Source organism: Miscanthus floridulus, chromosome 8, assembly GCF_019320115.1.
Source record: "Miscanthus floridulus cultivar M001 chromosome 8, ASM1932011v1, whole genome shotgun sequence".
Lineage (NCBI taxonomy): Eukaryota > Viridiplantae > Streptophyta > Magnoliopsida > Poales > Poaceae > Miscanthus > Miscanthus floridulus.
In genome coordinates this window covers 75,598,491-75,613,249 of record NC_089587.1, presented here as the reverse complement: position 1 = coordinate 75,613,249, position 14,759 = coordinate 75,598,491, and the positions used below count along the sequence as shown (strand labels likewise).

Genomic DNA, 14,759 nt, shown 5'->3' with positions numbered 1-14,759 from the left:
TAATGGACTGTGCATCGCCATTGAGCTTGGTGCTACGCGGCTGTACGTCCGCGGTGACTCAGAGTTGGTCATCGACCAAGTCATGAAGGAGTCCTCTTATAAAAGCCCCCTCATGGCAGCATACTACCAGGAGGTATGCAAGCTCAAGGACAAATTCTAGGGGATCGAACTACATTATGTCCAATGAAAGGACAACGATGCCGTCGATTTTCTCGCAAAATTGGCTGCCTAGGCTGGGTTCCGTCTCCAGATGGGGTCTTCATCAATGACCTTCATGAGCCATCTACCCACATCCTGGAAGGATCCGATCTGGACACACTCCGACACCAATCCAGGCACTCAGGGGGCTCCGACCTCGGTGCCTCCATGATGACGTCGCCCACCGACGTTGCCGTGGTAGCACTCGATCAAGCTAACTAGAGAGCACCGCTACTCACCTATCTCCTTGAGGAGATTCTCCCACCAGAAAGGATAGAAGCATGACAAATCGTTGAATGCACCAAAATGTTCATCACATTTAGTAATGAACTTTACAAGTGAAGTGCGTCGGGAGTACTCATAAAATGCATCCCTACCGACCAAGGGAAACAGCTCCTCCTCGAGGTCCATGCTGGAATCTCCAGACATCATGCGGCTCCGAGGTCTATGGTTGAAAAAGCCTTTCACCAAGGTTTTTACTGGCCCACTACGATATGAGATGTAGAGGAGGTTGTCCGCAGGTGTGAGGGATGTCAGTTCTATACTTGGCAAACTCATTTGCTGGCACAGGAGCTTCAAACCATCCCTATCACCTAGCCATTCATGGTCTGGGGCCTTGACATGGTCGAACCCCTCAAAAAGGGCCTGGGTGACTTCAGTCACCTACTCATAGCGGTGGACAAATTCACCAAATGGATAGAGGCAAAGCCCATCACAAACATTCACTCAGAAGAGGCGGTCAAGTTCTTCCTTGGCATCATCTACCATTTCGGTGTCCCTAACTATATCATCGCTGACCACAGAACTAACTTAATCAAGAAGAAGTTCCTAGACTTCTATGATGGATATGGCATTAGGATCGACTAGGCCTCGATCGAACATCTACGTACTAATGGTCAGGTTGAACAGGCCAATGGCATGGTCCTCCAAGGACTCAAGCCATGCATCTTTGACCGACTTAATAAGTATGCCAGATGATGGGTTGTAGAGGTCCCAGCGATCCTCTAGAGCTTGAGAACGACCCCAAACTAATCTATAGGGTTCACACCTTTCTTCCTGGTCTACGAAGCTAAAGCAGTGTTGCCCTCTGACCTCAACCACGGCGCCCCAAGAGTGAAGGCCTTCGACTAAGACTGAGCCATGGAGGCTCAGCAAGATGTGGTTGACCTACTTGAAGAGGCTCATGAGATGATCGTCATCCGCTCCGCTCACTACCAACAAACTCTCCATAGGTACCATGAAAGAAAAATCATAGGGAGGATCCTTGAGGTCGAAGACCTCGTGCTCTGAAGAACCCAATCAACCAAGGAGAAACATAAACTCTCTCTACCATGGAAAGGACCCTATACGGTGACCAAGGTAATTCAACCAGGCACCTACCGACTAAAGGACGACGATAGCAACATTCTCACCAACACATGGAACATCGAACAGTTATGTCATTTCTTCCCTAAAAGCTCAATCTTACCATTTTCTTTCATTCAACGTTCACTCCTACAAGCACCGCAACCCGAGCACTCTCAGCCTGGGTCGCTCGGGGGCTCCACGAGGGTGCGATACTACCTCTCTCTTTTTTACTATCATATAGTAAATACTTTTCACCCAAACGAAAGGGTACACTACAAGATTTTCGGTCTACTGCAACGCCAAAAAAGTGTAGCAAAAGACCCAAAAATGGTAGCCATAGTAATTTTGCTACCAATTTTTTTTGGTTAAATGTCGTTGCACTTGTAAGGGTAGCAATAGCATAATGCAATGGGTTACATTTTAGTTGCGACACACAGCCCCTCTATTGCAACACTTTTGACGCTTTTGCAACACCTGGTGAGTGTTGTAACAAAAGCAATTGCAACCACTATGGGTGTGGTAATAGTATCAATTGCAACGAACTAGGCGTTGCTAGCGATACGTATTGCGACACGCTGGTCGTGTAGCAACACAATGCAAGCGCAACGCAACACAGGTGTTGCAATCGTGGTTGTTGCTACGCAGAGAAAGCATTGCAATAGAGGTTCTCTATTGCCACGTCGCCTAAATGGTTGCTATAGGTGGCTTAGGTTATTGCAACATCTCTTCAGGTTGGTTGCTACAGAGAGGTCGTATATTGCCACGTTTCTGAATGGTTGCTATAGATGGCATAGGCTATTGCCACGTTACTTAGGTTGGTTGCTACAGACAGGTCATCTATTGCCACGTTACTAACTATCTGGTTGCTATAGGTAGATTCCTCTATTGCCACCGTCATCTTTTTGTAGTTGCAAGAGATAGTTTCTCTATTGCCACGATTATCGTACCTATTGCCACGACTAAATGTGGTTGTTATATGTGCCATCATATATTGCAACGCCAGATTAATATATTAATAATTCATGTTGCGACACTTTGTTTGGTAGCTTAAATTAATAATCGCAAAACGACAAATACATAATGAAGGAAGCATCGACATCCATTAAAACGAAATATAATTTGTTCATACAAAATCTTTAACAAAACACACCTGAGTGTCAAACTAAATGAGAACACAAGTAGATAGCTTAACACATAATAATGTGTTAAGCACAGACAACTGTTTGAACTCATTCGAATCAAAAGACTAATGTCTACTGTAGCAGCGAAGGTTCCCTTGATATGTATGTTGGCCATCGTCCCACCATTCGCATGCTCCTTCTCAAACTCAAGATTCCTCCTGAAAAAATCATTGACATGCATTAGTTAAACTGAGACTAGTGGTGGCAAAGCTAATTGAACACTGAAGCAAAACACGAGCTGCAGTACTAGAGTTCTGTGAGCTGCAGTACTATCAACCATGAACTTTGAAGCGTAAAGCAAATATAAACATACATGCAGCTGCCTCCCAAGACATTTTATGAGCACAAACACATCCATATATATTTCTAATCAGCAAGAGGAAACTAAGCCTGGACCATATTTAGGAGCAGAACAAAAGAATAGCTATGTACTTCTCCAAAAGGACTATATGTTCCTTTTTAATGCAAAGAGAGATAAAAGGTTTCACATAGTACCTGTGTATTCTTTTTGGACAATGCAGATCTTTTCCTAGCCGCAGTTTCCTTCAGTTGCTTTGCTGTAGTATAAACAGCACCCGAATTCGCTGCCAAATTACTTCTAGTCATGCGCCCTCTAGTGAGACGTTCTTCAGCTGCGGAAGAAGGGGGTTGTTGTTCTGGCTGGCTGGTTTCTTGGGTAACCTGAAAAATAAATGGTTGGTGGTAAAAATTACACCCCTTGACAAGAATATGACATGCATGTTACAATTAAACATTCTTCAATTATCATCAAACTACCTGCTGACTATGCATCATGTGTTCTCCATTGTAGTTGTTACATTTTGTGTCCCCTCAATTGTTGCAGCAGCAGCAACATTTTCAGTTGGCTCCACAATTGTGCTAGCCTGCATTTCGAATTGGGTTCAAGATCATGATTTTCAGTTCAATAAACTATGAGAACATAGATGTTGTTAATATTACCTTTTGTACTGAAGCTTGCTGTTGGGCTGCTTGCAACATTAACATAGCTTGCCTAAGTGCTTCTCTATCAGCCTCCCTTTCCTTGTTCATCTGTTCAAGCTGACGCCTATGTTCTTGCCTCTCGGCTTCCCTTTCAACTTCTTGAGCTTCTAGTCTATCTTGCAGCCGTCCAAACTGATTCAATGAGGGCTTCCTCCTGTTGCAGTTTGCGCTGGTAGTCCTCCGATAGTAGCTCCTTTCTAGTTGGGTACCTTGCAAGGTAACCATTAGCATGCATCTTGTTTGATTTGATTTTTCTCGTTTCCTTGTAGGTTGATTGGAAAATCTGGTTCTGCTCCAAGTCTGAGACGACATTTACGTCAGGCCTTGACTCCAGCTCCATAATCTTCCTGGTTGCATTGTCCTAACAAAGCAAAGACATTTAGTTAATTAAAACTTTAATTCTAAGCGAGGACAGTTACATCACTTAATAAGGGTTGTAAAAACTGTTTAATACTTACATAGACTTCCCTAGATTCCTCGCTTGTCCATTGTCCATTTTGTTGGTGGGTCATCATAAAAGGCTCCATATCATTTGGCTCTTCACCAGTTAGTTGGTCCCTCTAATTAGGCAAGAATGTAAAAAAATTAGCCATATTTCATAATCTAGTGAAATGTAGAAGCTTTTATAAACTGTAAAGATCAGGAAGATATCCACCACGAATTTAAAAACAGAAGATAACAGAAATATTTATTGCTATTGAAAAAGTACAGGAATCCAAGTTCTTCTTTTTGTTGGCACACATTAGTTTTAGTACTTTTCAGCTTTCTGTATACAAGGATGCAAAATATATTTTTTTGTAGTGGGCAGTGGGCTAAATATCTCTATCAAATACAAAGACTATATAGGTTATAACAATATCATGTCATTGTCATTCAGGGGCACAAGCACAAACCATAAAAAATGCCTGAAGGAAAACCTTGTGACAGAATTTTTTACCTTCTCATAGCTCAATTGAGAAAAACCCTTTGATCCTGTAACATGGTGTATCTGTCGATTGTGCCGATTCTGAGAATTCTTATTGCTAATCCTCTGCACAGAACCAGCAATGATTTGATTTTTATAAAATCAGCAGTGCGCAAAACATAAACCTTGACGTTAGAAGTGGAATTGGCAAGTTTTTTAAAAAATTGGGAACAAACCTGGAATTCTTCGGTGCCAAAATACGACACCAGATAGTGCCACTCAACAATATCTAATTCTTCTGGCCTATGTCTCATTCTCTCTTCATAGGTGGTGTACTCCATGTAGGTAGCACTAAATGTAGATCGCCATCCTTTGTAACGGTCATTAGCCACCGTCCATATCTTGATTCTGTTCGCCTTGTTATCCTCAAGGTCCCACTTAGCCTGCTCAAGGTAAAGCCTAAATAAATTACTTCTTAAACAATAATTTGGTATTGAAATTTTGACATCCACATGGATAACAGAAGCTTACCAGCACATTGTTTGCTATTGCAATTTTGACATCCACATGGATATCTCTCCATGTTCTTACTCCGATGAGAGGTGCTCTTTTTCTCGTGAACAGTGTTATTTCATCAACAAATATTCGTTTGTTTGAACCTACAGGTCCTCCAAGCCTAGAGAACTGGATGCTAAGCTTCTGAGACGCCTCCCTGGTTCTCTTGTTTGTTGCTGTCCATCCTTTCAAGTTACCTCTTGGCTTCCTTTTAGTACACCATCACAAACATGATCATGACTCCCTATTAAAAGTGAACTAATGCTTACCTACTGTTACTGGTTACCTGAGATAACAACCAAGCTGCTGATGTGTTGCTGCCCACCTACTTTTGTTCAACAACTGAAGCTGAAAGCTACCGCTGGAAATTGGTAACAGAAGGACCTCCCATGCTGCTCTGAACTGTTGAAACCTGCAAGCAAAGAAAAGGTAGGACACATAACTCAAATTATGTGTGTAGTTTTATTTTTGACTTGAGAACTAGTGCTCACTCAGCTAAACAAAAAGAAATACAAAGAACAGGTGAGAACAGTTACCTACACATAACAGAAAGTCCATATAAGTGATCAGTAAAAAAACAGATGCTATACGTCTCGAGAATGTGTTCACATGAAAAAGAATATTCTTAACTCAAGCCATGCAGAAAGTCTATACAAGTGATCAGTAAAAGATGTGGGAACGGTCACCTACCCATAACAGATCTTAGTTATCTATTTACTGTTACAATCTACATTTCAAAAGTACGGTTACTGTTTGCAGCAAAGCAACATACCTGGCAGAATGAGTGGAGTTCATCTTCTAGCTGTGCTCTCCTATAGAACAGCCTACTGGTAAGCTCTACCTCTGTCACAGATTTGTAGGTTTAGAACATTCAGGCATTACTAGACTTGTATAAGGCCCCAAATTCAATGGACATAAAACATTAATCATTGTTATGTAAAAAAATAAAGTCAACAAAGTTGCAGATAAAACTAACGTGAGCCTTTGCCTATGCGGAAGCCACTGAATGCAAACTTAGGGATTAGTGGCAGGGGAATTCAGTAATCAATACATCAGTGGTCACATTCAGATGGGCTGGAGATGGTGCGGATTGATCAAATTGCATGGACTGGGTGGTTACCTGAACCATTCGTCGAGTTCATCTTCGTCTAGCGGTTGACCGGCTTGGATCGGCTTGAGATCTCGTCAAGGGAAGAGTGACCACCCTTGCGCGCGGAAGCAGAGAGGCACTAGTGCGGACTCCAGGATCGACTGATAGGATCCGACGATCCTCCTCCTCGACGCAGAAGCTCCGGACCTTCGTGGACGTGGCGGCCGCCTTGCTTGTCTGGTTAGGGTTGGTGAGTGGGGGCGGCTGAAGTTGCGGCTGAAATCACCTTTGGCTGCTTCCCCTTGCCATCCGGCACTAGTCCAACTCCAACAAGGGGAGGAGCCTCCTCCACATGCCTGCCTCCTCACCACATCTGGCCTCCGTGGTGCCATCGTGGTTGTGGGGAGGGGGAGGCGCGGTGGCAGCAGAGGAGGAAGAGGGGAGGTGGCAACGGCGGCGGAGGGGAGAGAGAGTGGGAGCGGAGGGGCGGTGGCCGGATCTGAGCGCTCAGGCCATTTAGGGTGTGGCCGTGGCTAGCGCGCACGCCAGTGGCGTAGGCGGCGGGCACAGAGGCGGAGGTAGGTGTGGGTGTGGGGGCAAAAGGAGTGCAAGACGAGCGACGCACGTGCGTAGGATTACCGAACGCTGCGCGTGGGGATGGTGAGATTGGAGCGAGCGTCCCTACACAGTTGATTTTTTTTTCAAATTTCTAAATCAAAATGAATTATCCACATATAAATAATAAATAATACAGTACAAAATTTTATAATTATTTTTTATAGATATATTTACATATACAATAACTAAAACAACTACAACAGTTTAAAATTGTAAAATTGAACCTTTAAAAATAGGGAAAAAATTTAAATTTTAAAAAATTAAAATCAAAACTACTAAAATAATTTTGAGACACCAAATGATCTCAAATGAAAATTTGATAAACATCAAAGTTGTTCAACTCATTAAGATCTACAACTTTTATTTCGGTCATCTTGTCATTTGACTAAATTTGAATCTTTCAAATTTGAAATTTTAAAAAATGACAAGTTCGAACCAAAATTTGAGACCCAAAATGATTTCAACATAAAAAGTGATGAATACCAAAGTTGTTCAACTCATTAATATCTACAACTTTATTTTAGTCATCTTGTCATTTGACAAAATTTGAACCTTTTAAATTTAAAATTTTGAAAAACTACAAGTTCGAACCAAAATTTAAGACCTAAATTGATTTCAACATAAAAAGTGATGAATACCAAAGTTGTTCAAATCATGAATATCTGCAACTTTTATTTTTGTCATTTCTTCATTTAACAAATTCTTAGCACACATTATTCACTAATCTTACAGATGTCTCGTATAGTTTATAAAACCTTATGAGAGATGTGTCATATTTGTGAACAATGTCAGTACCACTTTGTCATATGAAGAAATGACCAATACAAAAGTTGTAGATCTTGATAAGTTATTCAACTTTGGTATTTATCACTTTTTCAGCTGAAATCATTTGGGGTACCAAATCTTGTCTGAAGTTGCATTTTTTTGAAATTCAAAATTTAATTGCTCAAACTTTTCATATGTATATATTGACAAAACCAACAAAATAAATTGATAGAGAATGATTTTAGAAAATTTTAGGAAAAAAATCATCAGATTTAGAGTTAGTATGAGGAAGAAAAACTAGTTACAAAGTTGACCCACAGATTAAAAAAAAATCACACTGTTCACTATGATCATGTAAGGATCATCTAGAATAGTACGATTTCTCTTTTTAATATGTGGGTAAACTTTATAACTAGTTTTTCTCCCTCATACTAACTCCAAATGTGATGGTTTTTTTTCCTAAAATTTTCTAAAATCATTCTTCAGCATTTATGTTTGATCAAACCTGGATGTGACAATGTTTTACACATTTTAAAATTTGAAATTTGAAATTTGACAAGTTCAAACTAAATTTTCAAACCCTAATTGATTTCAGATGTAAAAGTGATGAATACAAAAGTTGTTCAACTCATCAAGATCTACAACTTTTATTTTGGTCATCTTGTAATTTGACTAAATTTGAACCTTTCAAATTTGAAATTTTAAAAAATGACAAATTCGAACCAAAATTTGAGACCCAAAATGATTTCAACATAAAAAGTGATGAATACCAAAGTTGTTCAACTCATTAATATCTATAACTTTTATTTTAGTCATCTTATTATTTGATAAAATTTGAATCTTTTAAAATTAAAATTTTGAAAAACAATAAGTTCGAACCAAAATTTGAGACCCAAATTGATTTCAACATAAAAAGTGATGAATACCAAAGTTATTCAACTCATGAATATCTGTAACTTTTATTTTGGTCATTTCTTCATTTAACAAATTCTTAGTACACATTATTCACTAATCTTACACATGTCTCATATAGTTTATAAAACCTTACGAGAGATGTGTCACATTTGTGAACAATGTCAGTACCACTTTGTTATATGAAGAAACGACCATTACAAAAGTTGTAGATCTTGATAAGTTATTCAACTATAGTATTTATCACTTTTTCAGCTAAAATCATTTGGGGTACCAAAATCTTGTCTGAAGTTGCATTTTTTTGAAATTCAAAATTTAAATTGCTCAAACTTTTCATATATATATATTGACAAAACCAACAAAATAAATTGATAGAGAATGATTTTAGAAATTTTTAGGAAAAAAAACCATCAGATTTGGAGTTAGTATGAGAAAGAAAAACTAGTTACAAAGTTGACCCACAAATTAAAAAAAGAAATCACACTTTTCACTATGATCATGTAAGAATCATTTAGAACAGTGTGATTTCTCTTTTTAATCTGTGGGTAAACTTTGTAACTAGTTTTTCTCCCTTATACTAACTCCAAATGTGATGTTTTTTTTTCTAAAAATTTCTAAAATCATGCTTCAGCATTTACGTTTGATCAAACTTGGATGTGACAATGTTTTACACATTTTAAAATTTGAAATTTAAAATTTGATAAGTTCAAACCAAATTTTCAAACCCTAAATGATTTCAGATGTAAAAGTGATGAATACAAAAGTTGTTCAACTCATTAAGATCTACAACTTTTATTTTGATCATCTTGTTATTTGACTAAATTTGAACCTTTCAAATTTTGGCTGCTATTTATTCGTGCGCCATCAGTAGGGGCGGCTGGTGATTCAGCCGCCCCTACAGTTGGGCACTGCAGGGGTGGCTGGTGATTGAGCCGCCCCTATAGATTAGCCCCAGCTATAGGGGCGGCTCAGGTTACCAGCCGCCCCTACAGTGCCATCTGTAGGGGCGGCTAGGCTGCTGGGGCCCGATGACGCCCACTGTAAGGGCACCCCCAACCTCAGCCGCCCCTACAGTAAAAACGTCCCCGTTCCTACTGTACGAATCTGGCGTAGTGCATGTGACCGATGGTGCACGGTCAGGCATTTACTATCGCTAACAAAGTGACCAACCACCCCGGTACAACTTCAAGTACTAATTAACATCCACGCATACTTAACATCAAGTACTTAACAGCAACTACTACTTAACAGAAAGTTTCAGACACCAGGCATAAGGACGGAGATGCCAAGATGGGGCCAGGGTTGGGGCGTTTTATAACTCATAAGGTCTTCAATCATATCAAATAAATTAAAACCTGAGTTACAACGAACACACCTAAATAGCGCAGTGGTGGAGAAGGTTTTATCTGAACTAGAGCTCCATGGTTTGAATCCTATGGGGAGCACTTTTTAATTTTAATATATGCGTCCCCAATTCTTTTCTTTCCATACTTTTTTTAAGTTTTAAATTCGTTGCAATTATCAAAGTATATTGCAACCAAAAATAAGCGTTGCACTTGAACACAATTTTCGCTTTGACCCCATAGATTTCGTTGCAATAAAATTTAGCACTTGCAACAATATCAAAGTATATTGCAACTGCCAAAAAAGGTTGCAATTGACCCCCACTTTTGCTTCGCCTCCAAGAGTTCTCGTTGCATTAAGTATCTAGCATTTGCAATGCTTGTCAAATTTTATGCAACACAAAAAAACTGTAGCAATAGTCAAAACCAAATGCAACTAACGTAAATGTAGTTGCAGTACTACCACACAATTGCAACCAAAATCAAGTCTACTGCAACCATTTTTCACCATTGCAATATTGTCCACCAAATGCAATAGAGCTTTGCAACATCTTGAAAACCGTTGTATTAAAGGCATGTATCGCTACCATTTTTTAGAATGGTTGTAATACAACAATCTCTAGCAACCAAATTTTCTACGTTGCAATTCTTCGGCGTTGCAGTAGACCAAAAATCTTGTAGTGGTAGTCCATTCCTTTAATTACCCTATGTTACTTATGTTTTAAACTCCTGACTAATCACACCCCGCCACGACCTATGATTATGAGCAGCTGGGCCTCGTGGGCCACGCTCGGGTTCTTAAGGTTGTAGCCTATGGCTCAAACGGGCAGGTGCAAAAAATAAAGGATAAAAAACAAAGCTATGCTAGGGTAAAAATAAGGATGGATGGGACAAGCTTCCCCTTACGAAGTGATTCCATCACAAAATGAAACTGAAGTATTCATGAATACCAAAAACTGTTCACATGGGGGCTCCCCCACAAGCTTATCCTTTACATATACTGACTGTTTCTACTCTAAATTCTACTATGGCCTCCCGGTGGCATCGGCTGACTGCTCGGTCGATGAGGATAAGGGCTGCTCGCTTTCCGACGGGACAACATTTGGCTTGGTCGAAGGCAGGACAACGCTCATTCCTGACCCGATCTCCACTCCATCCGTAGGCTGGATGACATCTTCTTAGTGCATGCCTTCAGCCATGCTCGAACGGTGAGCTTTTAGCACCCACTGCATGGAGACTTGCTTAGCAACCATCTGTGCGTATGGCACCAAGCTCTCCCTAAGTGCATGGATTGCATCTGCGCTCCAACCATCGGCGTACCCTCTACAAATGGCAGCAAAGTCTAGGTCTAGGTGGTGCATCACCACTGAGGTCAGCACCCCCGACGTCCCATAGAACATGTCATCGGAGATGAGCGCCTGAACTTTGCTTGGGACCTTCACCAGCTGGACGGCGGGTGTGCTGGTGCTCGACGCTGACCCGAACACCTCGGAAACAACCACCTGGGTGACGTTACAAATCTGGTTGAGCTCCCCCTTGAGAGCATGTCGCTCTTCAAGGGACTTGGCTAGCACCTCCACGCTCCAACCGATCACCATCTTGGCTATCTCTAGCTCTCGCTCCAGAGAATCAATTTTTCCACCTAGTTCTGGAAAAAGACGACAAGTTGATGAGCGAAGGAAAGGAAAAACCAAGGCATCAACCAAAGGTGGAACAAATACATACCAAGGCACATGCTTTTAAGAATGGAGAGTCCCTCCTCTTGCTGGGTCACCTTCTCGAGCAGTCGAGCGTTTGACTCCTCTGCCCCAAGCACCTACCCCCAGAACATGAGCACTTCTTGATCAGCCTCCGACTGGGCCCTTCACTCTATCTCCAGTGCCTCTAAGGACTTCTAAAGCACCGCCTCGGTCTCCACTAGGTGGACCTTCGCCGCGTCAAGTCCTCGCTAGGCAGCAGTCACCTGTTTCACCATGAGTAGTTCTGCCGCCTGTGCTCCCGTCACCTCGGCCGCCTGGTCTTGGGACTCATGGTGGGTGGATTCTAGTAGGTGCTCAAGCTCGTCATCATGCCACAACATCGCGGCTTCCCGCTCCATCTACCCATGTTCCTCCTGAAGGAAACGAGACTTATGAATTGACGTCGTCTCTAAATACTGTAAAGCGAGAAGCAAACATGCTGAAACAACCAGTAAAAGACCAAGGAGTCAAGGATAAACACAAAAAATGCATAAAGCTTACCCCTACAATGCATGGTAGGTCGACTAAAACCGCTTGATGGATGAGCTTGACCCACTCTAAGGCCTCCTTGAGCCTCGCCTTGGTTTAGGCGAGATCAGACTCCATCGATAGTCCTCTCTTTTCAAGCAAGTGCTAGAGCCCCACCTCCTCATCACAAAGTATGAACCAAGCCTTCCTTGAGTCACCAGGGCAGGGCCACACTAGCTTGCGAGTTGCCCCCAACCTGCTAGAAGATCTAGCCGTTGCAATATCGTGTGACGATCGGACCAGAGTAGGGGATCTCCACTGTGACTATGGGGTGGCTAGCGGTTCCACCCTAGTGCCTACCTCACCAGAGTAGGGGATCTCCACTATCTTGGCTCTATGACCCATCGATAGATGTTCTGCCTCTGGCCTAGCCATGTCTCCTCCTAACCCTCCAGCTCCGACCAGTAGGGTGAACCATGCGTTCCTCCACCGGGTGAGGCAGGAAGCCCAGTTTCCCTCTTCTTTTCCATCATGGCTGTTGGGGGAGGGATCACAAGGGTCACCTCCAACCCAAGCTCCATCATCACCATGGGGATCACCACCATCACCGCTGCCACAGCTACCGTCGTACTCACAACCGGTCAGGAGGGCGTAACCCCTAGAAGGGAAGCTTGCACCGCTGCCAGTTTGCTTTCCTTGCCGCTCGTCACGACTCACTACAGGATGGGTCTCCACTCCTCTCACATAGGAAGCGGGGCAATGCCCAGTCCCGTTAGTCCCTAGATGCTGTCAAATAAGTACAGGTCAGTCACGCACATAGAACTCAACTGTGAGATCGAAAAGGAACAAAGATGCATACCTAGATGAAAGTGGTAGTGCCCTAAAGCCCCGACCCATTGGCAACGAGCCCACTAGATGAGGACCACTCACGGGTCATGACCCACACCCCCTTGTATCGATCGAGGGAGGAGTCTACCCATCCAGTTCTCGATCGACCCATGAATGGCCACGACTACTGGCTAGTGGCGTACCTAGCGGAGCAACTGATGGGGCATCTCCCCGTTGTGGGTCGCATGCATGCATCGACCCCAAAGATGCAGGGGTATAAGCATGCTCCTTCGACCGACTAGTGTGCCCCACCACGCTCGGAGCAGGGGGGGTGCAAAGCCAATGATGCCTCCTTCGACTAGCCGGCATGCCCCACCACTTTTGGAGCATGGGGGTGCGAAGCCAACGACGCCTCCAAAGGCCTCAGTGACCATGCCCACTTCACCCCTCGCTCGACGGCGGTGTCTGAGCTTGCGGCGCGTGTGATAGAACTGCCTAATCTAACGCCTCCTAGGAGTGCTCATCTTCCATTAGACACTAAGCACTCAATGGAGAATATCAAATTACACGAGTTCGTCGAGCACACCCCAAGAGAGAACCCAAAAATCCACATTTTTCCATCAGGATCACAAATCATAGAATAACGCTTATATTATTCTTAATCATTTCTTACATCACTTTTAATACAACATCAAAGTATAATATTTATTGTTATAACAGCGGAATATAATCATATTACCAGAGTTATGAATAATTTAATTGAACAATGGAATATAACACATGCGAACAGAGTTACAGCAGAATTAAACATCTATTTATGACGTGATGAAATATTGATATATAAACTACAACAACAGATTATAAAACTTTTGTTCATAAAAACATTTAGTGAGAGTTAGAAATAAAACTATAATCACAGCATAAAGGAAATCCTCTTCGAGCCCACCAGGAAGAATCCACACATAAAGGTCAGCTCTAGCCTCCACCTGTCACCTACAACAGGGGGAAATAAAACCCTGAGTACTCAATTGTACTCAGCAAGACTTACCCGTCAGGAGAAAAGAAAAGACCCTAAGGATATGCAAGGCTATTTGGCTTGTGGGTTTATTACATCTGCAGGAAGCATTATTAAAAGTATGTCCTTATATTCGATTTTTATTCACAGTGCATTAGTTTATTAACTGACCAATCCATGTAAGCACCTGTGCAACTTTCAAGCAGGTGGTAAGCAATAAGATTTTCTTTTTCCATCTTTCATCTTCTAGTTCTTACTACAGTGCTAGACCGTCGACCAGCCGTACCAGAACACCGACGATTCATGAATCAATACCCCTAAGTGGGTACCCCAAAAACACATGCCCTACTTGTACCTCGGGCATAAGCAGGACCAACCCATCACCCTCCTATCATGGGGTCTAGGTCCCCGTCCAAACTTAGACTCTAAGCCCCTGCTCCCGAGTCCTACACTTAGTGCGGTGCAAGGACCTCCACCATCCCCGCCTCCAATTAGTCGGTCTAGAAAGTGCCAGAACCCACGACAAGAGAGCAACAAGTCTTCCAAGCGCCCATACCCAAGTATGTGCTCGGGATAATAAGTCTGTGACTTGCCTAGAGTCTTATGCAACGGCCGGTCCTTAACCGACATAGACAGGGAAAGTAGTGTAACTAAGCTATGTCCCGTTGGCCATAGGACACAACCTCTTACACCCACCAATACACAAACCATATCCCTATCTGGTTACCATTTTCCTTTCCACCATTTATATGTCCAAGTGATAATAATACAATAATATATCTCCTAACTCTCGC

At 42.3% G+C, this 14,759-nt stretch overlaps 1 long non-coding RNA gene across 1 annotated transcript; it reads right to left on the bottom strand.

The window, feature by feature from the left end:
• Positions 1-2,706: 2,706 nt before the first annotated feature.
• On the bottom strand, positions 2,707-3,530 carry LOC136472635 (uncharacterized). Its single transcript, XR_010762395.1, has 3 exons — positions 3,504-3,530; positions 3,222-3,407; positions 2,707-2,884 (listed from the first exon to the last, which is right to left on the bottom strand). It is a non-coding gene; the product is annotated as an uncharacterized lncRNA (long non-coding RNA).
• Between the last annotated feature and the right edge of the window lie 11,229 nt (positions 3,531-14,759).